Source organism: Miniopterus natalensis, chromosome 8 (genome assembly GCF_054644295.1).
Source record: "Miniopterus natalensis isolate mMinNat1 chromosome 8, mMinNat1.hap1, whole genome shotgun sequence".
NCBI lineage: Eukaryota > Metazoa > Chordata > Mammalia > Chiroptera > Miniopteridae > Miniopterus > Miniopterus natalensis.
In genome coordinates, this window is record NC_142088.1 from 77077227 (window position 1) to 77102635 (window position 25409).

The 25409-nt window shown below is 39.3% G+C and overlaps 1 protein-coding gene across 8 annotated transcripts in view; it reads right to left on the reverse strand.

Annotated features, from left to right (window-relative positions):
- The window catches only part of CLASP1 (cytoplasmic linker associated protein 1), a 267488-nt gene that overhangs the window by 236433 nt on the left and 5646 nt on the right, over positions 1 to 25409 (reverse strand). The window contains exon 1 of one of the 8 annotated variants that reach the window (XM_087819913.1): positions 24900 to 25318. The exons of the other annotated variants lie outside the window; for them this stretch is intronic. The gene's annotated coding sequence lies outside the window, so the exon portion shown is untranslated. Of the gene's footprint in view, positions 1 to 24899; positions 25319 to 25409 lie in introns of those variants that run through there. 8 annotated transcript variants of the gene reach the window in all.

Sequence of the window (25409 nt, forward strand, 5' to 3'; positions counted from 1 at the left end):
TATAAAATATTAAATCAAAGACAAAGCAATCCATGCTGCAGAATCATTTATAATCACAAGTGGAGTGAGAATCAGGAATGGTTGGCAATCACATCAGAATAACATAATTATTTTTTTAAGATTTTTATTCATTTTTTAGAAACAAAGGAAGGGAGAGGAAGAGAGAAACATCGATGTGAGAGCAAAACATTGATCAACTGCCTCCCACACGCCCCCTACTGGGAACGTGCCCAGACCAGGAATCAAACCAGCATCCTTTCACCCAACCGAGCCACACAGGCAGGGCTGTAATTATTATTTTTATCCAGAAGAACACTGAAGCCCAAAGCAGAGCCAATAGCCTACACACGTGGTGGGTTGAGGTTTTTCAAAATTTTCCAGTTAATAAATGCACCAGTCAGCAAAGCACTCTCTGCTTTAGCTGGCATATTTATTTGTAGCTTAAATTCTGCTTGCACCAAAAACTTACCACCACTCTGTGTCTGCAGCTTATTGCCTTACTCTCTGTCTTCTAAAAAACCAAGGGCTGAAAATGGGGTGGACTCCACAGAAACACCATTGGCCAAAGTGGCCAGCCTGATAACATTAACCAAAGTCAAAGCCAGTACCTACATCAAACTTTTTGCTTAGCAGCTTTACAACAGGGTGAGCAGTAGCCTTTACCACATCCTCCCCTCAACGAAGAAAGTAATGAAGGAAAAAAGGAAATCAGCTCATAGTCTGATTAGTTACTGACATGGTACTCTCCACTGACAGCCACTCCATTTGGGCCTGGTATTGTTAAAAAGATCTCAAATTCATGTTTGGGGTAGGGCAAAGCCCATGATACGGAAAAGTACCAAAATCCTTTTCATTACATGAACAAGCTGACCATTAATCTACAACTGCTGAAGCAACTGTACACACTTATTTCCTACATCAATTCCTTTCATTCTAACCTAAGACCCACAGGAAACCTACTTTCAAGGTGCAGCACTTCCTGACACTGCAAAAGAGGAATGTCTGCACAGCAATCATGCATCCCAACTCCCAGGGGTTCTAGCATGGAAAGCAGAACTTACAAACTAAGTAAACTAAAATTCAGTGCATGGCAACTCTTCCACTCTGAGCACAGTGATTCCTCCCTAACATCACCCAACCCCATCCCTCCTCTCAGTACATAAAGCACAGTGGGCTTTCTGAGTTCCAGAATCAGAGACTTTAGTACCAATGGGAATTATGTAAGGCAAGTCACTCAGTGAGGGAAATGCTCCCTCAGAGTCCCTGGTGCGTGCTTAGTCTCCTTATTCACTGCTTCTAACAAGGCAGCAGGCTGGGGCAGGGGAATTCAAAACTCACTATCTCACATGGCAATCCTTCCTTAAAGGGAGGAGACATCTGCTTTCCAGTCATCTCCACGCCCTGGAACTGGTCCCTTCCTCACAAGAAGGATCTTTAAATACATAAGAGCAGCTATTACCCTTCTCTCCAATTTTTAGTTCAAATGAAATATCTCTAGTTCCTTAATAGCTCACATGTTGGACTAGAGAAGGTATTAGTGTTACAAGAAACAGGAGGAACCAACAGAACCTTTTCTTTCTAGGCCCAATATTAGCCCAAGAAACAGATCAAATAAGGTTGGGCTTGTGAAATGGACACAAATTATTTGCTACTCCTCCACCAAGGTGGAGTCTAAGTCACCTCCCACAGTGACTCGGGAACTGGCCCTGTGATTTGCTTTGACCAGTTGGAACCCAGCAACTGCAAAGCAGAGATTTGATAGCCAGCACTGGAGGGTGTCCTCTTAGAATGGTGCCCTGAGACTGCCATGCTGCACGGCTAGCTTCCAAAACGTGAGAGGCCATGTTCTTCAGCTGACTTCTAATAGCAGCTATAGGGTGTGAGTGAGGCCAGTTGGGACCATTCATCCATTCCAGTCATCATCTGACTGCAGCTACACAAATAACACTAAAAAGTAGAAAAACCAAGCCAAACCACAGAATTAGAATACTTCATTTTGGCGGTTTGTTACACACCGACAGATAACTGATACAGTCCTTCTTCCCCTAAACATCTGTCATTCTCAATGGAAAGAACCTCATATCCTTTACTCCCTCAAGGGGCCTAAAATCAACAGGCGCTAACCAATAATGATGATTACATCATTTCCAATAATCTGCCTGAGGTATCAGCCTGTGCTGGATCATTTGTACAAACCATCTCCAATTGTCCAACCAATTCTATAAAGTACGTTTTAACATCCCTATTTCACAGATGAAGAAACTGAGGCGAAGGTAAGTAACTTTCCAAGGTCGCATGCCCAGTGAGTTGCCTCTCCCCACCTTCAAACCTTTGTTATTAACAAGTCTGGCCTACTTCTATCTGACTCAGAGAAAGGAGGTCAGACTTCGTGCTTAAATGGGAGGAACAAGCAAGGGAGCCAAGCCTCCACTCCAGGGAGGAAAATGATCCCACTCATTCCAGTCTCTATAGTGTGACTTATGAAATACATTATATAAAAGCACTCCATTAGATTTCTAACAAATAAGCATTAAAGGCTTAGCATACGCAAAAGTTGATCCCAAATTCCTATGTACCAAATGCACAGAATGAAAGACACAGGAAGGCCCTAGGCGTCTTAGGTTAGAATGAAAGAACTGGGTCCTCCTTCTTCTTTATTAAAAAGAAAACACAACAATAATCCTCTCTTATTCTTACTAAACTGGATTTTTTGTACCTTTTCCCCATGCTTTTGGGCATTTTCTCCATCTCTACTTTCATGGGTATTCAGGGACTATCAGTCACATGGTATCAAAGTTATAAGGGTACAAGAGGCAAGACCTCCTTCCCACTCCTGCCCCAGCCACCCAGGTTCCCTGCCTAAAAGCAAATAATGGCCTGTTTCCCGTGTGGCCCAGTGGTTAGAGTGTCAGCCTGTGGACTGAAGGGTACCAGGTTCAGTTCCGGCCAAGGGTACGTGCCTTGACTGCAGGCTAAATCCCCAGCCTGGTCGGTGCATGAGGGAGACAACTAATCGATGTGTCTCTCCCATAAATGTTTTCCTCTCACTCTCTCCTCTCTCTCCCCCCTCTCCTTTTCCTCCCTCCCCCCCTCCCATTTTTCTCTAAGAAGCAATGGAAAAAATATCCTCCGGTGAGGATTAAAAATAAAAAAAGATTAGCCCAGCCGGGCGTGGCTCAGCGGTTGAGCGTCGACCTGGGATCCAGGCAATCGGGGTTCGATTCCCGGTCAGGGCACATGCCCGGGTTGTGGGCTCAATCAATGACTCTCTCATCATTGATGTTTCTATCTCTCTCTCTCCCTCTCCTTTCCTCTCTCAGAAATCAATAAGGTTATATTTAAAAAAAAAAAAAATCAAAAAAAAAAATTAACTTTCACACATTTCCCAAAATAAGGGAAATGTAAAATAATATAGAAGAAAAAGGTAAGTGAGGTTAGAATAGCCAAGCACCTCTTCTCTCCTTAATTTATCAGGCTAAACTTTTTCCTTTTGCAAAATCTCACTATGAAAGCTGTGAAGCCACACTAAATATTACTGATTCAGTCACCTGGAGAAATGTCCCAACTCTCTCAAACCCAACCCCAGGTGACAGGCCTCTCTATTCCCCAACATCACCGCCCCCCCACTAAGGTAGTTGGGTTCCAAAGACACCAACCTTTTCCTTGGTGTCTACGGGCAAAGTAATAACAAAAGGTCAAGACAATGGTCCTACAGTCATTCTCCTTCAGAGTGCCCTGGAAAGCAGAATTAACAGAGCAACCTTCACCATAATAATGAAGAGCATACAGGAGGAAACAAAAGTAGCTTTACACTTGTGAGTATGCAAAACAGAGTTTATTCTTGCGTTATTATTTTCCATACAAACTGTAAACCTACTTTTGCCCCACCCTGTATAATGGAAGAAACTGCTGACTCACTTAAAGAGAGTCTGGAGGCTGTTAAGCACATGGATCTGTGCACATCTTGTGCCTCAGTTCTCAGTGCTGCTATGAAGTTGCTAACTCAGTTGGTAAACTCAGCTCAAGGACAAACCATAAACATCCTGGAACAACTGTTACGGGGACATACAGAGCTTCCTTCCTTGTAGTTTTCACCTCCCTCCTTTGGGTACTGGAACTAACAAATCCCTGTTAACCAAGCCAGCAATCCTTCCTTCCCATGAAAGAATTATATTTTGTGGGTTTTGTCTTTATAAACCCTGCCTTACTTTGTTCTCTCCAGAGTGCAGTTGGGGTTGCCACCTGAATCCACATCTCTCAGATTGTAATCCTTTTGCTCAAATAAATGCTTTTTATTCTTTACTACAGCCTAAACTTTTTTTTGGTTGACAACCAGAACAATAGCCCAACTCTACTGCAGGCTAACAGGCAGAAGTTAAAAAGTACCAGATTCAACAAGAATGAATAGGACAGTCTGATGTAACGAAAAGAGTAATAAAGCTGAGAATCCTGCCATCTAGTCTTGACTTCCATGGGAGTTGCACTCTGGGGACTACTGGCTCCACATACATTACAGAAGCGTAAGGATGGGAAGAGGCTGCAGAGGCATTTTTTAACATGAGCTCCTCTCTCTATCCCCTTCCTCATCCTAACTACTCTGTGGCACATGGTACACATCTACGGAGCACCAAAAGTGGAGAACGCGGAGAACAGACTCGACCATAAGCTCTGCAACTTCTTAGTCTACTGTAGACTTCTTCATAAGTTACACATTAAAAGTACAGCTATTTTTACTTGGTGGCTTAAAATGAGTTAATATTTCTCATAAGTCTGTGGGTTGGCTGGACGCAGACGGGCGATTCTGCTAATCTTCCTTGGACCATTTATGCAGCTGTTGTCATCTGCTAGCCTGATTGGGGCTGAAGACTTTACGCTGGCATCGTTAGCATGTCTAAGGCATTGATACTGGCTGTCGGGTGGACATCCTGCCACACATGATCTCTAACCACTCAGGAATATAGCGCAAGTTCATTACATAGTGGTTGCAGCACCCCAAAACAGCAAAGCAGGAAGCTGCCAGGACTGTCAAAGCCTAGGATCCAGAACTTGCAAATCACTTCTGCCTCATTCTATTGGTCGAGGCAAGTCACTCATCATATATCACACCTCACTGAAGAAGATACGAAAGAAATAAGTATATTCTAAGACTTAACGTGGAAGTGCTTCCAACTTACTTGGAGAGAACAAGATATACATACAAAAAGCTTGTCGGTATAAGAATTCAACACAAACACGGGGTGCACAACTAGATTTCACAGGAAGAATGTTGCCCCTGCTAAACAAGGGGTTAAGTACTGTGGTAGTATCAGAGAGGGAATGGATCAAGGAGGCCTGGAATGACCAAGTAAAAACTATATAAATAAGACGCAGTTTGAACTTTGTCTTAAAATGTGGATAGAGCCCTAGTCGGTTTGACTCACTGGTTAGTGTAGGCCCCCAGGACTGAAGGGTCCAGGTTCAATTCCAGTCAAGGGCACGTACCTCTGCTGCAGGCTCAATCCCCAGCCCCCGCTGGCACCTGAGTGGGAGGCGACTAATCCATGTGTCTCTCTCACATCGATGTTTCTATCTCTGTCTCTCCTTCCACTCTCTCTGAAAAGCAACGGAAAAAATATCCTCAGGTGAGGATTAAAAAAAAAAAATTTTTTTTTGGGTAGAAAGTGCAGCCATTAGTTAATGGCACTTAATGGGGGGAGGGGGCAGAAGCAAACAAGATAAATGGAAACATGTGAATGAGTGAGCAAAGAAGTGTGGTAAGGCAGAGACAATGAGATACCTGTGAGATAGGTATTAGCACTCCTACTCTGAAGATACGGAAATAAACCTCAGAAAGGTTTTAAAAACAACAACTGCCCAGCGTTTTTATTTAAAGCTAATAACTGTCAGGTAATAATGAAAAACCAGACCTACCTGTCCCCAAAGTTTGTCTTCTTTCCACTATTCTATATCACTATACTACCACCTCATTGAAAGTCCAAAGCATGGGCAGTCAATAACTGAAAATGTTAAAGAGCTGTACGTAGTGCTTGGGGCATAAGAAGAAGGGGGTTAAAAAATGTGAAACCTGAAAAAGAAGACCCCACTAAAAAGAGCTCCCAGTGGCTAATTAAAAAAAAAAAAAAAATAGAGCTTAGCAGCCACTTCTACACAGGGGCCTCACACAATATACACTTCACAGACAAGCCTGCACTGAACCGCCTGCCTGCACTGTTTCAGCCTCTGAGGCAGCCCTTACAGGAGTTCCTGGAATCCTATTTCAACCAGTAAGACTGATGCTTTCCCCATCCAACTGGAGCTTCCCAGCTCCAACCAAGCAGAGTGGCCCTCTTCTGACCAATTGGGAGTGCATGTGCATGAAGACGGATCATTCAGCCTGTCTACATAAGCCAGCCCCACTCAGCCCGACAGCCCACGCCCCTCTCTGCCCCTCCTACCTAGAGTGCTCCTGAGAGCGGAGCGGAGCAGAGCACAGCAGAGCAGTCCAGCACAACAGACAGGCATGGAGCAGAACAGAGCTGCCTAGCTGGAGAGGGGTCTGTTCCCAGGGCTGCCTCACAGCCATGCTGTTTCACACAGAATTGTTGCACAACCGTGCTGTTTTCACAGCCATGCTATATTAAAATTGAGCTGAATAAGTTTTGCACTGAATAAAGTTTCCCTCTTTGCCACACTCCAAATAGGGGATTCCTACTGGCCCTGAATCGGCTCCAGTGACCATTGGTTGACAAAAACAAGAAACCTAATCAAAAGTAAAGCACCCAAGAAGCTTAAATAAAATAATATTCTATATCATAGTATCAATAAATATAATTTAAATTACCAGTACCAGTTAATAACTACACCAAAAATCTCCTTGGAAAATATGGAGAAAGACAGGCATAATACTTTATTAGCAGAATTTATTCACACTAAATCAAAAGTGGTAGGTTTCTATCAATAAGACTTTTGCATTGTAATGATTTTTATAATTATAATATGGTCTGAAATTTTAAAGAGGCACTGCCTTGCCCTGTCAGCAGTCTCTGTTCTTATTCTACCTGTTACTTCAGTTCTTTCCCTCTCCTCCTCCCTCCCACAGTCCCAATTACTTTCAAGCTCACGCACACACTCAGTGAACATTTACTCTGTGCCTAGGATGTGACAAGTTATGTATACGCCATGCTAACTACTAGAAGTCACAGAATGTAAGACTTGGTCAAGGCCCTCGAGGAGGTGATTGTCTAGAAAAAAGGAAGAGACAGAAATGCATAACAGTTGCAATAGTATCAGGACTAGTCCTAAACCAGAAGGTTGCAGAAGGTGCTGTGTAGATGGCAGAGAAAGGAATATAAAACGCTGCCTGGGGAAATGCAGCAGGGAATGTCAATGGGGAACTGCATCCATGCAGGTACATCCCTGGCTTTCACCATGTACGTACACTTTCCTTAGTGGACAACATCCAAGTGGACAACACCACCCTCTCCTTTCTGCCTCCCCAGACCTTTAATCTTTCAGTTGCCTGCTCTCAGGCATCAGCGACCTCTCCTTGTCTCTCAGTTCCCACCACAACTGCCCATCCTTCTAGCTCTTTCGTTCAAGCACAGGGCCCCAACCTCCTCAATTCCATAAACTCCCTCCCAATTGCACTTTCCTTTTAGTCTGGATTAAATTCCATGGGGGTGTTAATAGCTTGAAACAAACCTCAATTTTCTCTCTAATAGCTGCCTTGATGAACTTGACACACAATCAGCTGCCTTCTCATGCCTGCAGAAAACAGTCGATCATGGCTAGAGAACACAGACACACATACACACACCTCAAACTTCAAAAAGGCTTTCCACAACACCCAGCATTCCAACTCAAGTTCTCTAGTAAGTCTGTTTGCCCTTCAAGGTGACTTTCCCATCTTCTCAAGCACCCATCTATCCTATCAGCTCTCTGATAGTCTAACCACCTACTTGGTTGTAACTTAGGCAATATCAGACAACTTAGGTCTTCGACCACCAAAACAGGACAACTACCAGCATCTTTCTCTTTCCTGTGGTATCAGGAAAGCACTCTCATCTTCTCTTCCTCAGACATTTGACTTTTCAATTGTCTGCTCTCTGGCATCAGCAAGCTCTCCTCCACTGGCTCATTCCCAGCAGTTTATAAACTTCCTCTAAATCCCCATCTTTAGAAGGCCTCTCTTGAGCCCAGATGCCTTTCATGAATGACACCATTAACAGTGAACCTTCTTTAAACAGCTGCCTACACCAACTCACCACACTGATGCAGTTCCTGTTCCCCAGCGGCCCCAGCCATAGGGCTTCCCACGCCACTGCTCTACTGGAGCTGCTCCCGTCAGAATCACCAATGACTCCCATGCTCGCAAATCTAAGGAAGACTTTTCTGAACTTCATTAACTCCACTTCTCAGCAGCATTTCAAAGCTGACCAACCCTTCCTTCTGAAAGATTTATGATTTCTCTAAAAACAAACCACCACACCTTCCTGCTACATCTCTGACTGCACCAAGTTTCTTTAACCACATGCACTCCTCTGCCAGAGCTCTGATGGGCTTAGTTCAATGCCTCTTTTCTTCTCACTTTGCTCACTCCAAAGTGATCATCATTCATTTCCATCAATTTAAAAACTGCCTATAAACTGATGACATCCAGATTTGTATCTCCAGGCCAATTATCTCTGACCCCTACCCGTGGGGTAAGAGGGTAGAGTTATTAAAAGGATAGCTAAGAAGTATTCCACACACACTCCTAGCATTATTCGTGAAGTATTCATATCCATATTTGCAAATGTATGTATATGCAGTTACAAATTTTTAAATGCAAAGATCATGTAAAAAGAATTTCTAAATTCTTATTTTTAGTTTGGTAACTTTTCTCAATTAATGGATACTAAGAATTCCACTTATGTAGAGCTCTGTGATGCTAGACACTAAAAAGAGTTCTTATGCTCAAAAAGTCTGGAAATAACCAGTCAGGCACAGAGCAAAAAAGACGGAACAGAGACAAGACCCAACAGTCCATATGTAGCAGCAAAAGTCAACAGAACTGAAGAATCAGGAGCCTGGGTGGGAATACTATTATTTAGCTTGGAAAGATCATTAAATCTGGGTTTTTTCAGTTGATCACAAGAATAGTTTGCAGTAGGAGGGAAAACTCAAAGTTAACAATATTTCCCCCATTCCAGTCTATCCCTACTTTGGAAGAATTACCTAACAGCCTCTCTGTTCCAGTCTCTGTTCCCATTCCCTTGTCCCCAAGATCAGGCAGGGAGAGACTTCTATACCCTATATAAGTAGGGACCACAGTCAGCAGGAAGCAGTTACTAAAGACAAACCATCCTCCCTCATCACCCTTTTAAGGAAGATTTTAGGGATGGAAGCCTCTGAGTGGGGAATGAGACAGGCCAGTCAGCCAAGACAAGTGGAATAGGGAAACTGAGACAGATAGTTGAACAAAGTGACAGAGCAATTTACAGCAGATACAGGTCGCCTCCCTAGAACTAACACCTAGGCCTCTGTTGTATTTCACCTCAGACCCAGAAAAGCAGCAAAAATCAGGTGGGCTTGCCAGGACCAGCTGCCATGACTAAAGACCCAATGCCAGGACACTCATCATTCAGGAGAGACCACAACCCTGAAGCACACCTAGAAAGCTGACAAATATTCTGCGGAAACCCTCCCCTGAGACCTCCTCTAAGATTCCTGCCTGGAAGACAGAGATAAAAGCCTAAAGACAAAGGACCCATGCAGCATGCACTCTCCCTCTGGGGAGCAGGCCCCGCCATTCCCTTTCCCCTCTTCTTCCCCCACAGGCATCTCCTAAACTCTAGGAGACACAGGAGACTTGCAACCAAGGGAGCAATGGGCATTGACAGCTCATCCCAGGCTAATTTCAGGCTAATGCCCTCAACCTGTCCCCAGGTCCCCTTTTCTCTGACTTCCCAGAGGGCTAGGGTAGCCCAGCCTAGGCTTTCCTGTTGCTTCTCCTATGCTAAGGCCTTTCTTGTTTTACTGTCCCCGGCACTAATAAACGTTCCCTCATAGTCAAAAAAAATACATATATTCATATATAAACTTCTCCCTTCACTCACCCTAGTGTGAACAATAATTAACTATAGTGAAGTCATGACAATAAAAAACTATAATGTAAATGCAAAAAAAAGGATTAAAAAAAAAGTTCACCACTTGTATTAAAAGGTAGGTCATATAAACAGAAAAAAATCATTAACATTGGATAATTTCTGGTGGTAAGATTACAGATTTTTCTTTGTGCTTCTCTGTATTTTCTAATTTTTTTCTATAATGCATATGTTATTTTTATCATTACAAATAGGAAAGTATTACTAAAAAACCGGGTACTACCATTTCATAATGGAGGAAAATCTCTCTTTCAGTATTATGGAATATAGTGTACAACCTACAAAACAAGGTCTTAAATGCCTAAGAAGATGTCAGCAGTGGATTAGATACTTTCATAAAATATGTTGTGACAAACTACAAGCTGATAAAAAAAAGGGGGGAAGGGATGAAATACAAATTGCCAGTTATAAAAACAGTCACAGGGATGTAAAGTACAGCATAGGGATATAGTGAGTAATACTGAAACAACTGTGTTTGGTGTTAGACAGGGACTAGACTGATCAGGGTGAGCACTTCATAAGCTATATCAGTGTCTAACCACCATGTTGCCCATCTAAAAGTAATATAATATTGCATGTCAACTATAAGTGAAAAATAAATTTAAAAAACAAGAAAAAAAACTACAAGCTGGTAAAGACAAATAAGGGTTAAAAAAAACAAATAACAGCACCTCCACCTTAGTGTACAAATAAGAAAATAATAGGGGGCCTGGCCAGGCGTGGCTCAGTGGTTGAGCGTCGACCTAAGATCCAGGCGATCGGGGTTCGATTCCTGGTCAGGGCACATGCCCGGGTTGCGGGCTCGATCAATGACTTTCTCATCATTGATGTTTCTATCTCTCTCTCTCCCTCTCCTTTCCTCTCTCTGAAATCAATAAAGATATATTTTTTTAAAAAAGAAAAGAAAATATTAGGGGAAAATACTGCACAGGTGCCGGATAAGTCAATTCCAACAATTTAATACTTGCCTTCACTAGTATTTTAATGAACTTTTTTAATCTTTCTGATATTTTTAGATTTTTTTTTCTAAATGTGAACTGTAAAAGTAGAACATAGTTTTAATTTTATTTTCTTCTCCTGCAGCAGGTTTTAATAATGGATAAGAGCTTTCTTTTACTCCTCAAAACTTCCTCACAGATGAGAGGATGGACGTGCATTCGGAACTGCTGAAGCTCAGTGGTGGGTACATGGGGTTTGTGCTACTGTTCTCTTTACTTTTCTATTAAAATTGTCCACTAAAATTTAAAAAACCAAAATATTTTTTAACTTAATTTAAAAAAATGATAAAGCTTAAGTGTATTTGAAAAAAAATTTTTAAAACCTGTAATAAAGCTGTTAATTAACTAAACAAATGAGGATGTGAAATTGTATTAAATTATATATATAACATAGATTACATGTGAAAAAATTTGTAGGAGCCCTGGCCAGTGTGACTAAGTTGAATGAACACTGTCCCATGCATGCACCAAAAGGTCACCGTTCAATTCCCCAGAGAGGGCATATGCCCAGGTTGCAGATTCAATGCCCAGTCGAGGTGCGTACGGGAGACAATCAATCAATGTTTCTCTCTCACACCAATGTTTCTCTCTCTGTCTTCATCTCTCTCTAAAAATCAATAAAGACATAAAAAAAATTATAGGAAAACACAAAGAGTATGTAAAACATTAACATATAGCCTCTGAGTAATAGGTTTATGAGAGCTTCTCTCCTACTTTTTCTTTTCATATTTTGTAAAATAAAAAAGATAAAGATTTTAAGTCTTAAAATAGAAAAGTAGTTATTTAATATCGTCAATTTTATTCATTCATAAACTTTAAGACCAAACTAACTGAAAAGAAAGAGATCTCATTTTTTTATTCACTGCTGACCTTTCTTTTCCCAAGGCAAAAATATTTAACATGTACACAAGACTGACGTCAGCATCAGCAAACCAAATTGTATAGTGTCAAAGCAGTTAGCCCAGAGAGGAGACAATAATATTTTTATTATAAGTTACAGCTTTCCATGGACAGGTCTTACATGAAGACAAAGAGACCTCAGCAGAGATCAGCTTATTAGGGCAAGACGACTCATCAGATAGGATGTGACCAATACATTTGGCTCTTCTAGAAAGAGGAGATTTAAATTTCCGCTGCATCTAGCAATACTTCTATTTTTCAGGAAACTTTACTTATAGTTTTAAAGTCCCAACCAAACAGCATTTTTTCATTTGTTCACCAGACTAATAAAAACAGATCACTAAACCTGTACAACTCCTTACATGACTTTTCAGTAACATTTCATTGAGATACAATTTACTTTTTTGAAGTTTATATATCCAGCTTTTCTTATTGTATTCACTAAGTTGTGCAACCATTACCACTATTTAATTCCTGGGTATGTGCCCTGACCAGGAATCGAACCAGCAACTTTTCGATGCATGGGAGTACGCCCAACTAACTGAGCCACACAGGCCAGGGCCATCTTTTTTATTATTGCCATCCTATTGAGTGTGAAGTGGCACCTTCACATGTGATTTTGATTTGCATTTCCTAATGACTAAGAATGCTGAGCTTCATTTCATCAACTTTTTGGCCACTTGGACATCTTTGTAGAAATATTTAATCAAATCCTTTGCTTATTTTGTAATTGAGTTTTCTTTTTATTGTTGATTGAAAGTTTTTACATATTCTGAATAAAAGTCCTTTATCAGATATATGATTTGCAAATACTTTCCCTCACTCTTTGGAGTGTGTTCTCATTTTTGTGATGGTGACATTTTGATGAAGTCCTATTTATTTTTTTAGCTTCTGTTTTAGATGTTATACCTAAAAACTCATTGTCTATTTTACCACAATAAAAAAGAAAAGTAGCCCAGCCGGGCATGGCTCAGTGGTTGAGCATCGACCTAGGATCCAGGCGATCAGGGTTCAATTCCGGGTCAGGGCACATGCCCGGGTTGCGGGCTCAATCCCCAGTCGGCTGCATGAGGCAGCCGATCAATGACTCTCTCATCACTGATGTTTCTATCTCTCTCCCTCTCCTTTCCTCTCCCTGAAATCAATATATATTTTTTTTAAAAAGTAAACAAACTACTGCCTAAGTCAAGGTCATAAAGATTTAATACACCTGTTTTCTTCTAAGAGTTTTATAGTTTCAGATCTTACATTTAGGTCTAGGGAGCATTTGAGATTTTGCTCCCTAGCATGTAGTCAATTTGGCTCAAATAAATTCTTTTTTTGCTTGTTTTTACTGATTTTGGAGAGAGAGGAAGGGAGAGGGAGAGAGAAACATTGATTGGCTGCCTCCTACATTCCCCCCACTGGGGATCAAGCCCACAACCCAGGCATGCGCCCTCACCAGGAATTGAACCGGCAACCTCTCTGTGCAAGGGATGACGCTCAACCAACTGAACCACACTGGCCAGGGCTCAAAATTCTTATAAAACTTCTCAAAAATCAAAAAATCAAAAATCTTACATTTAGGTCTATGATTAATTCTGAGTTAATTTACATATATTGGGGAGGGGAGTATCCAAATTCATTCTTTTCCCCTCAGTTTCTCTCTTTATTAAGTCTACCCCCCAAGACAGGGGAAGAGGAACTCATCATGGTAACTGTGACTCTTCCAGGTCACAGGATAGGAGAAGTCTCTTCTGCCCATGCCCTCACCCTTCCTCCTACCCAATAAATAAAGAGGAGCCAAGTAAGTACAGGGCAGTCGACAGAAGGGAAGGAGGATGCCCCAGGACAGTGTCCACATTGGGGGTACCAAAATTCATTCTTTTGCATATGGACATCCACTTGTCCCAGCACCATCGTTGAAGACTATTCTTTCCCCACTGAAATGTCTTTGCACTCTTGTTGATAACCAACTGACTATAAATGTAAGGGTTTATTTCTGGACTTCCATTCTACACCACTGATCCACATCTATCCTTATGCCTATACCAGACTATCTTGATTACTCTAACTTTGCAGTAAGTTACGAAAGTCCTCCAAGTCTGCTCTTTCTCAAGATTGTTTTGGTTATTCAAAGCCCCTTGTATTTCCATTTGAATCTTAAGATCAACTTGTCAATTTCTGCAAAACAGCTGAAATTTTAATGAGTGTGTTGAATCTGTAGATCAATTCAGGAAGTACTGCAACCTTAACGATATTAGGTTATCTAATCCCTCAACAGAGGATCTCTTTCCATTTACTTAGATCTTTAATTTCCTTCAACAATGTTTCACAGTTTTACATTTCTTAATTTTACTCCAAGTTTTTCATTCTTTTTGATGCTATTATAAATGGAACTGTTTTCTTACGTTTCATTTTCATTGCAAGTATATAAGAATACAAGTGATTTTTGTTTGCTGATCTTATATCCTGCAACTTTACCGACCGCATTTACTAGCTCTAATAGCTTTACAGTGGATTCCTTAGGATATTCTCTATACAAGATTATGTCATCTGCAAATAGACTGTTTTACCTCTTTTCCAACCTGGATGCCTTTTCTTTTTCTTGCCTGAACTGCCCTAGTTAGAACTTCCAGTCTAATGTTAACAGAAGTGTCATAAAAGAACATCCTTGTCTCGTTCCTGATCTTGGGAAGAATGTATTCATTCTTTTATCACCAAAGTATGACATGAGTTGTGGGTTTTCACAGATGGCCTCTAACACACTGAGAAAGTTTCCTTCTATTCCAAATGTGTTGAGTATTTTTATCATATAATGATACTGGACTTTGTCAATGCTTTTCCTACAGCTATTGAGAATATGGTTTTTGGTTTTTATTCTATTAATATAGTGTACTGCATGAATTTTCAGATATCAAATCAAGCTTGCGTTCCTAGGATAAATCCTACTTGATCAGTGTATATTCCTGATATGATGCTGGATTCAGTTTGCTAGTATTTTGAGAATTTTTTGCATCTATATTCATAAAGGATACTATCTGTAATTTGCTTGTGATGTCTTTGTATGGTTATGGAAACACAGTAAGGATAAACTCAGAGGATGAGCTGGGAAGCATTTCCTCCTCCTCATGTTGAAAGAGATTGTGAAGAACTTGCATTTGGTAGGTTTGGTAGAATCACTAACAGTGAAGTCATCTGAGCGTGGGCTTTTCTTTGTGGGGTGTTTTTTGTTAATTTAATCTTTTTACTTGTTATTGGTCTACCTGGATTTCTTATTTCTTTCTGGAATGTGTCTAAGAATGCATAATTTCATTGAGGTTACCTAATTTGTTGTCATAATTCTTCCTAGTATTACCTTATAATCCTCTTTCATTCCTGATTGTATTAATCTGAGTCCTGTTCCTGTTTTTCTTGGTCAAAGTTAAGGTTTGTCAATTTTGTTGATCTTTTCAATTTTTAGTCTGTTGATTTTTGCTACTTTCTCTATGTCATTTATTTCTCATCTAGTTTTAATTTTCTTTCTCCTGCTTGCTCCTTTGGTTTAGTTTGTTCTTTTCTTACTAGTTTCTTAAAATGGTTATTGATTTAAGATCTTTCTTTTTTAACATAAGTGTTTACTCCTATAAATTTCCCTGAGCACTGTTTTTACTAATTCCCCTAAGTTATGGTATGGTTTTTTTCCTGCATGAAGCATAGTAGGTGCTCAATAAGCATTTATTGTTGAACACTGAATGAGTGGCAGTTTTCATTTAATTGTGTAAAACACACAAAGATTTACTATTTTACCACTTTTAAGCGGGATTAAGTAAAGTAACTACCTTTACCACCATGGTATGGTGGTCGTTGTCATTTCCAATCACCTAAGAATATTTTCTAATTTTCTTGTGATTTCCGCTTTACCCACTGGTGGCTTAATACATTGTTTAATTTCCACATATCTGTAAGTTTCCCAAATATCCCAGTTACTGATATCTAATTTCATTAAATTGTGGTCAAAGAACATACTTTGTATAATTCCCAACCTTTTAAATTTGTTGAGTCCTGTTTTATGGTATAACGCATGATCTATCCTAGGGAATGTTGCACAGGCACTTGAGAACAATGTGTACTCTACTGAGTGCAGTGTTCTATAGCATGTCTGTCCCTTAATGATTTAAAAGTGTTTGTCTGGCCCCGGCCGGTGTGGCTCAGTTGGTTTGGCATCGTACCATACACCAAGAGGTTGCTGGTTCCATTCCTGGTTGGGGCACATGCCCAGGTTACGAGCTCAATCCCCAGTGGGGGGCATGCAGGAGGCAGCCAATCGATGTTTCATTCTCACATTGATGTTTCTCTCTCTCTCTTCCTCTCCCTTCCTCTCTCTCTCAAAAATAAAGAATAAAAAATCTTTTAAAAAATAAAAAATAAAAGTTTGTCACCATCTAGACCACATTTAAGGAAAAAAATAATTATCTAAATCTTAAATTTTTCATGTTTTCCCGCACTTTTTATACTGACTACTTATTTCATTTATATATATAAATCAGGTCTTCCCTTTAAAAATAAAAAAGTTTCTAGCACCATTTTAAGAGTTGGTTTCTAAGAGTGATACCTGTCAGAAGGTAAGCAGAAAAGACTGTCTATATTCACAGAAAAGATTTTCTAAGAGGTTTCTAGAACATGAAATCACCAGACTTAGGTGAATAAGAATAAAGGAGAGCATTTGATATGTCACTTGATAGCAGGACAGCTGACATGACCATCCCAAATTTCCCAAGGGAGCTAGGTTACAACCAGTTGACAAAAAGAAAACCCTATTAAGTGCTGGTTATTTAATGTGAAGACAGAAGGTGTAAGGCGTCTCGGGATATAAAAGCAGAGAGAGTTTTTCTGTTACTGAATAAAGTGAAGCTATAAAGAAGTAATACAGCAGTTTAAAATATGGCTTTCACTTCAGCTATTTTTGTTTTTATCCTACCCCAAGGATATTTCTTCCATTGCTTTTCAGAGAGAGTAGAAGGGAGAAAAAGGGAGGGGAGGGGAGGGGAGGGGAGGGGAGGGGAGGGGAGGGGAGGGGAGGGGAGGGGAGGGGAGGGGAGGGGAGGGGGAGGGGAGGGGGAAGGGAGAGGGAAGGGAGAGGGAGGGATGGGAAGAGGGAGAGAAAAACATCAAGCCTACAACTGAAGCACATGCCCTTGGCCAAAATCGAACCCAGGGCCCTTCAGTCCACAGACTGATGCTCTAACCACTGAGCCAAACCAGCCAGGGCTCTCTGTACTATTTTTGCAACTTCTTGTGAATCTGTAATCATTCCAAAATGAAAGAAGAAAAAGTGAAAAGATACATGATGTGGAGAGGATCTTGTCAATGAACTAGTTTCCTGAGTTTCACTGAATACCTAATGTAGCAGCCAACCTGCCAGGCATGGTCTTGAATGAGCTCCTGGTTCACTGGGGAGAAAAAGACAAGTGAATAATCTATTCCAATACGCCATCAAGGTGCTTTCCTGTAAGACTATTGACTTTTCTGAAGACTCCTTAGTAAGCAGAGAGCAAGGAAAGACAACAATAGTGGAACAAATATAAGGGGACCTGTGGGCAACTGTCTGAGGTGTGCAGTGGCATTACAACACATGCTTTGCTTACTGTCTCTCACCCTCAAATCATTTCCCTGGCTTCCAGACCTTGCTCCAGAAAGAGTCATACTGAAGACACAGAATCAGATAACTGGGAAAGCCTCCACAGTTACAGAGTCTTCAATGATAAGGGATTCATTCATTCACTGCCAAACTGGATCTTACCAGGTTTAGCTTCAAATCCTGTCAATGCAATACAAGTGATCTGGCAGAGAGAAATAATTTAGAACATCATCTGAGCAATGATGAAGAATACTGAAAAGATGAGTTCATATCCTTGTACCACTCACCCCCATTCAATTGTTTTCAAGCAGACAGTAAATCTGTACCAGTACACGTAACAGCCAGGAAATTCTGCTGTATTTCTCAGATCAACTATAAAAGAAGACTGCTATTACCAAAATGACACTTCACATTCTTACTTTATGGATTTAGGAAAAAAATTCCAAAACAGAAGCACAAAAAGAGACCTGTGCCTTAACTGTTAGGCTATACAATTGTGCATACAGATGCTCAGTTTCCAAACTGAGTCGTGACTGCCTCGATATGCTTCTGTCCATTTATTCGTCAACACTAACATGGTTTTTTTTTTTAATAACAAAGGACCTAACCCTCACTCTAGTCATACATTTAAACAAAAAGATCGCTTAAGAATGCAACTGAGCCTGGACAGGTGTGGCTCAGCGGTTAAGCATCGACCTAGGATCCAGGAGATCGAGGTTCGATTCCCAGCCAGGGCACATGCCCAGGTTGTAGGCGCGATTCCTAGTTGGGGGCGTGCAGGAGGCAGCTGATCAATGACGACTCTCTCATCATTGATGTTTCTATCTCTCTCTCCCTCTCCTTTCCTCTCTCTGAAATCAATAAAGATACATATTTTTTAAAAAGAATGTAATTGAATATAATGAAATACACACTTTAATACCCTTCTAATGAGAATAAACTTCATAACTAAAACAATTTGGAAACATCTATCAATAACCTTTAAGAGTATCTTTTAATCCAACAAATCCAAATCTATACATTTATCCAAGGAAATAATTTTTCAAGTATGCTACAATGTATATATAAAGTTGTTCCTTGCACCTGTTCAGAAAATTTTTTTAGTGACAATAACACTAAATATTCAATAACAAGGAACTGGAAAAGAAACTACAGTACATCCAAATAGCTTACCTTGCAGTCATTAAGAATGATAGTAAAAATATGTCTTTACAGACCTGGAAAGATATCTACAATCAATTTAGTCAAAAAAGCTAACTAGAAAACAGTATGTTTATGCCATTTTTGTTCATAAAAGTAGTCACTTATATTCTTCATGAATTAAAAAAGTATGAAAAAATGTTTACCAAAATGTTAACACTAAATTTTTAAGTTTATTAATTATAGGATTCTCATATTGTAGGCTGGGTTTTATTAAAACCTCTAGGATGAATAATTTAGCAATATCTCTCAAAATTTTAAAGGCATATAACTCTTACCCAAACTACCAACTTATGGGAATTTATTTTTTCATACATGAGCAATACAAATTATTATAGAATTATTCTTTGTAGCATTGTTTATAAGCGCAAAAGACTAGAAAAAAACTAAATGTTCCTCAATAGAGGGCTAAGTAAATTATGGTATGTCATACAATGGCATACTATTCAGCCAGACTCTTCATTGAAAACAACAACAAGGAAAGCTTTAAGTACTGACATAAAATGATTTCCAAGATACCGTAAGTACAAAAGTAAAATGCAGGGTACTCTGTAATAGGCTACCACCTGTTCAAAAATGGGGCAGGGGTAAGATAGGTATGTATAATATATGCATTTTTTCATACATGTAATTAATAACATTGGAGTCTACAGGAAAAGGAACTGAGTAGATGGCAGATACAATAGGAGGAAACCTTAAAATTTAAATCATGTGTATGTATTACCTGTTCAAAAATATTTTACATTTTAAAAAAATTAATGCATTTAACTAACAGCTCTTCTCCTTTCTAAGTAGCTTAAACTAGAAGAAAAGAATCTTCATATACGACAACAACAGATTCAAACCTGCTCATAATAAAAAGGGACATAGGAATATCCCCTAGGTATCTTTTTTTTTCAATCCTCACCCGAGGACATGTTTAGAGAGAGGAAGAGGGGGAGAGAGAGAGAAGGGGAGAGAGAAATATCAATCAATTGCCTCCTATACACATCCCGATCAGGGACTGAACCCACAGCCTACTTATGTGCCCTGACCGGGAATCAAACACACAACCTTTTTGTATATGGGAGAACACTCCAAACAATTGCACCACACCGTCAGTGCCCTTAGGTATCTTTCTCCCCCCACTAGGTATCTTTAAAAAAAAAATTTACAGCCAATAACACATATAATGCCATCACTATCCAGAGCAATCTCAATAGCAACAAGTTTCCCAAAAGAACAATGTCTAACTCCCATGCCAAAAATCACAAAATTAAATCACTGATCACCTGATGATTCAAGTAAAGATCTGAAAACTTTTATGAGTCCTGATTTTGCCAAGACCTAGGGTTCTCTGCAAGATGTTAGTTTCAAACAGCCTTCTCTCAGCAAAAGTAGTGTTTTCTTGGCTCTTGTCTGTGGCTACTTCACAAAATTAGACCATGGCATTAAAAGGGCCAAGAGTCGGCTCCTTGTCCCATGCTCACAAGGTAGGTCCCCAGCCAACACAGCTCTCATAAAGAAGGCAACAGACAGACCCGAGTGTGGCCAACCAATTGAGTGTGTACATGGTTCAGGGCCTTATATCCTTCAGGTCAAAATAGAAAGGGGGCACATCTCTCTCCCACCCACAGATTAGGAGCCCTTTCTTCTTCTGTCTTCCCAGGATATACTCTCAAATAACTCTTATTTAAATGGCAGCAGTTTTCTTAAAGGCTCTGTGTTTTGGGTCCATTTCTTATTAACTTTATGTACAGCCTTTCTCCATCCCTTCCACTCACCACATTCTACCCTAAGAGGTCTAGCAATCAAATGACTATGAGGTGTTCCTTGCCTTCCAGAGCTTAGTCATTCTTTCATGATTCCTTAAAAATCATTACTATATAATTTATCTAAATACTGTTACTGTGTCCAAACAAATGTTCCTTTGAAAAGCTTACAAATCTACTCCAAGTCTGAAAAAAATGAGAAAATGAAAAGCTTTTCTATCATGTTCCATTAAAATACAGTCAAAGCCACAGGAAATCTACTTGGCAGGCCAATCACTACCAGTAGATAAATTCAATCAGCATTAGGCAGAACATTTTCCTTGAAAGATGAATATCAGTATCTTATAAAGTTCTTCAAGATTTTTAACTCAGGTCCTTTTGTCATTTTCCCCAATGTGAGGACTAATAATAGTATCTAGGTCTTTCAAAATGAAATACTGGATTTGCTCTGGCCTGATATTGTTATGTTACTTGGAACTAGAAAATAAAATAATATTTCTTTGTTTTTACTATTACCAATGATCTACTAAAATAAGCAATGAATGGATAACTAGTATATCATATAATAAAAGTGTTTATAAAACAAGATATTAAGAAATACCTACATAGAAGTAAAACCTGGAAAATGAAACACCAAAGGCTAGCCTTCAAGCTGAGCCTTCCCTTCACAGACATCCGGACAGTAGATTACAAAATGGACTCTCAAGGGCAATTGCTTAGGACAAGTACCATTAGACCCTACTGAACATTAAAGTGTGACGGAAAAAAATCTGACAATACAGATCCAGAGAGAAAAATCAGACATTTCTTCACGAGTTAACATTTGGGATTTCTAGGCAAAAGAAAGACTTTCTAATGATTTTTAATTTTTTGTTAGAAAAATAATATACATTCATTGCACAAGCTCAAAATAATATTTTGTTTTTTTAATAAAATTACATAGGCTTCAGGTGTACAATTCTATAACACATCATCTGTACATTGTATATTGTACAAACTCAAAATAATGTTTTAGCTTCACAATTTAGTCAATAAAAGTTAAGCACATGACTTGCATGGTACTAGACTGGGCAGGAGAATGATGGGGGGACAAGAGAGAGATGGAAATTGGAAAACAAATATAATACACACCCTGCCCTGAAGGTCCTTGTAATCTATTTGGGAACACAAACAACTTAAAAGTAGTAACACAAAATTAAATGAAAGAAAAACTCACATTTATTAGTGTCTCTCATACGTCAAACAGCAAAGCTGTAATAATTCAAAATATCCATGTATTCTCCTTTAAAGAAAGACGACAGGGCAGAGGAGGGGTACTGCTGACGAGGGTAAGTAGAAAAGTCAAGAACCCAAAGCAAAATATAAATGCCAGTGAGTGATACAGAAAATAAGTAAATAAAAAGTTTACAACAGTCTTCAACAAATGGTGCTGAATAACGGGATATCCACATGCAAAACAATGAAGTTGGATCCCAACATCACACCATATACAAAAATTAACTCAAAATGGATCAACAACCTAAATGTAAGAGCTAGCCAATAAAACTCTAAGAAGAACACAGGAATAAATCTTTATGACCCTGGATTTGGCAATAGATTCTTAGACATGGGTTGGACTTCATCAAAATTAAAAAATTTTGTTTATCAAAGGACATTATCAAGAAAGTGAAAAGACAACCTACAGAATGGAACAAAGTATTTGCAAACCATGTATCTGTTAAGACTTTAATATCCAGAAAATTTAAGAACTTGTAAAACTCAACAACAAAGACACACAGTCCAATTTAAAAATGGGCAAAGAACTTGAACAGATAGTTCTCTAAATAAGATATACAAATGGCCAATAAACACATGAAAAGATGCTCAACAACTTAGTCATTAGGGTAATGCAAATCAAAACCACAATGAGATACTACTTCATACCTACTAGGATGGCTTTAAATTTAAAGAAAGAGAGAGAGAGAGAAAATAACAAGTGTTGGCAACAATGTGCAGAAACTGAAACCATATGTTGTTGCTGGGTATAAAATGATACAGCCACTGTGGGAAAGTTTGGCAGCTTCTCAAAAAGCTGAACAACGAATTACTACCCAACCTAGTAAGTCTACCCCTAGGTATATACCCAAAAGAATTGAAAACAGACTCAAACACAAACTTGTAAACCAATGTACGTCACAGCACTGTTCACAACAGTAAAAAAGTGGAAATATTCCAATATCCATCAACAGATGGACTAACAAAATATAGTATATCCATACAAAGGAATATTATTCAGCAATTAAAAAGGAGTAACATTCTGATACATTCTACAACATGAACCTTGAAAATATTATGTTAAGTGAAAAAAATAAACCAGTGGCAAAAGGATATTATATGATTCCACTTATATGAAATATCTAGAATAGGCAAATTCAGAGACAGAAAGCAGATCAGAAGCTACCAGTGGCTGAGGGAGAGGAACGAATGGGGACTTATTGCTTAATAGTTACGTTTCTGTTTGGAGTGATGGAAAAGATTTCGAAGTAGATTGTTGTGACGGTTGCACAACAGTGTGAATATACTCAATGCCACTGAATTGTATACTTAAATATGGCGTAAACTGCACATTTTGTTATATTTTACAATAAACTATTAAATTAAAAATAAAAAAGTTTACATCAGGCCTTTAGTGATTTGGATTATCCAAGGGTAGATTTCAAATCAGGGACTTAGGTTTAGCAAGGTCTGTGCGTCACCTGATCTAACACTCATGGGAACCCTAGTGAGAAACATGCATCTCTACGTTCTTCCTCCAGTTGCTGCTGGATGCTGGGAACAATCTTTCTCCCAAGGCAGCCCACTGACCTTTCATGCTGGGCAAAAAAAGATAAATGAAAAGGAAGCTGAAGAATCTGAACGCCAAACTCTGTCTACTTTGCAACTGTGTGACCATGACCAAATTATTCAACTTCTCTAAGCCTCAGCTTCCCCTCATAAAGTAAAACAGCATCTGCCTTTGAACGTTCCTAGAAGAATTGGCAAAAGTATACCTATAGCACTCAAGCTATGCCTGGTAAATGTTGGGTGTTCAGTCTATGATGGCTATTGCTGTCGTAACAATAGGTCTATGGTGCCATCCTGACGTTGAACAGCAGGACTTACCAGAACTTCAATAACACAGCAGCCAACAGCATCAGGAGAAGACTTCAGAGAAGGAGCTGCTTTTATGCAGTTCAACTACTCTCGGAAAGACTGGCTTATTGTTCTAGAATGAACCCAGCTACTCTACATTGGGAAGGGCACTGCTCCACAATTCATTCTCGATACAACAGGCCTCTGTTAGCGTGTCTGAGCTACCCTTCAAAGAGTTTGCCTCTACTCACAGGAAACACACTCTGAAGAAAATGAGCAGAAAATTAGCTAAAGGTAGGCCTGAAGCAGCACACAAACTCTGGTGGCCTCCGAATCACCTGGGAAACTTGTTAAAAAAGCCGATAACTCACTTCCTCCACCAGACATTCTGATTACTAAATAGAGAGTGGAGCAAAAGTAGGTTTACAGTTGTGAGTACACAAAAGTTTATTTTTGTATTATTATTTATTAATTATTGCATTATTTTCCATATAAACAACTGAAGATCTACTTTTGCTCCACCCTGTATTTCAGGTAGGGCCCTTGAGCATAACTGTTTAAAAAAACACGTGAAGGTAGGCCACAAAAATGTTAGCTTACATTCTGATATTGACAAATAGACCAGTCTGCCACACAAAGCAAAGGATGCATTTTCTTCCACATCTATCTAGAAATGCAGTATCTTTGGTAAAGCAGGACAGGAATGGAAACCAAGGAAGTATCACCTGCACAGAATATCCAATAAAAATTAATATAGATAGCTGCCCTGGCCAGTTTGGCTTAGTGTTTAGAGCATCAGCCTGTGGACTGAAGGGTCCTGGGTTCAATTCCAGCCAAGGGCACGTACCCTTATTTGCATGCTCAATCCCCAGCCCTGGTTGGGGCAAGTGCAGGAAGCAACCAATCAATGTGTCTCTCCCACACTGATGTTGCTCTCTCCCTCCCTCCCTTCCACTGCCTCTGAAAAGCAATGGAAAAATATCTTTGGATGAGGACTGAAAAAACCAAAACCAAATTGCATATAGTTGGTTCATATAAAAGTCTGTCATTATTGCTCATTCTTTTAAAAAATTAATAAAAAATTAAGAAGTGAAAAATAAAAATTATGTACATTCCACACTCCTCACAATAACAAAAAATATACTTAAATTATATTACCAGAAGTCAGTAAAAATTTTGTGAAACTGGTATGTCCTTAGATTGCTAGGAAAATTACCTGGTACAACTTTTGGGTCAGGCATTGTGCATCAAAAATCACCCAATAATCCCACTTTGAATTTATCCTAGAGGAAACACACAAAACAAACTATATTCAAAAAGACAGTCACTGTTGTAGTATATGTAATATAAAAAAAAATAAAAGATACCTCCATGTCAAAGATCCCAGTTTAACAAAATTTGCCATATCAATTCAAATATGACAAAACTATTAAATATTAAAATGATGTATACTACCATCATTACATGGAAACTATTCATAAAACATGCAAGACCTAAAATTACTTCCTACAAAGTATGGACATGTGGACAGCCTCAAAGGGTGATACATTAAGAAATAATAGCTGTGTTAGAATGGTCTCATGTGGATTTTCCGTCTCTGGTCTCTGAACTTTCGGTATTATTACTATATTACTGTAATAAGACTATAAATAAATTTTACTGATTCTGCTTGGCAAGTTAACTGAACAACAGTTATAGAAGCAGGTGGAAAGTAGACTCATTGACC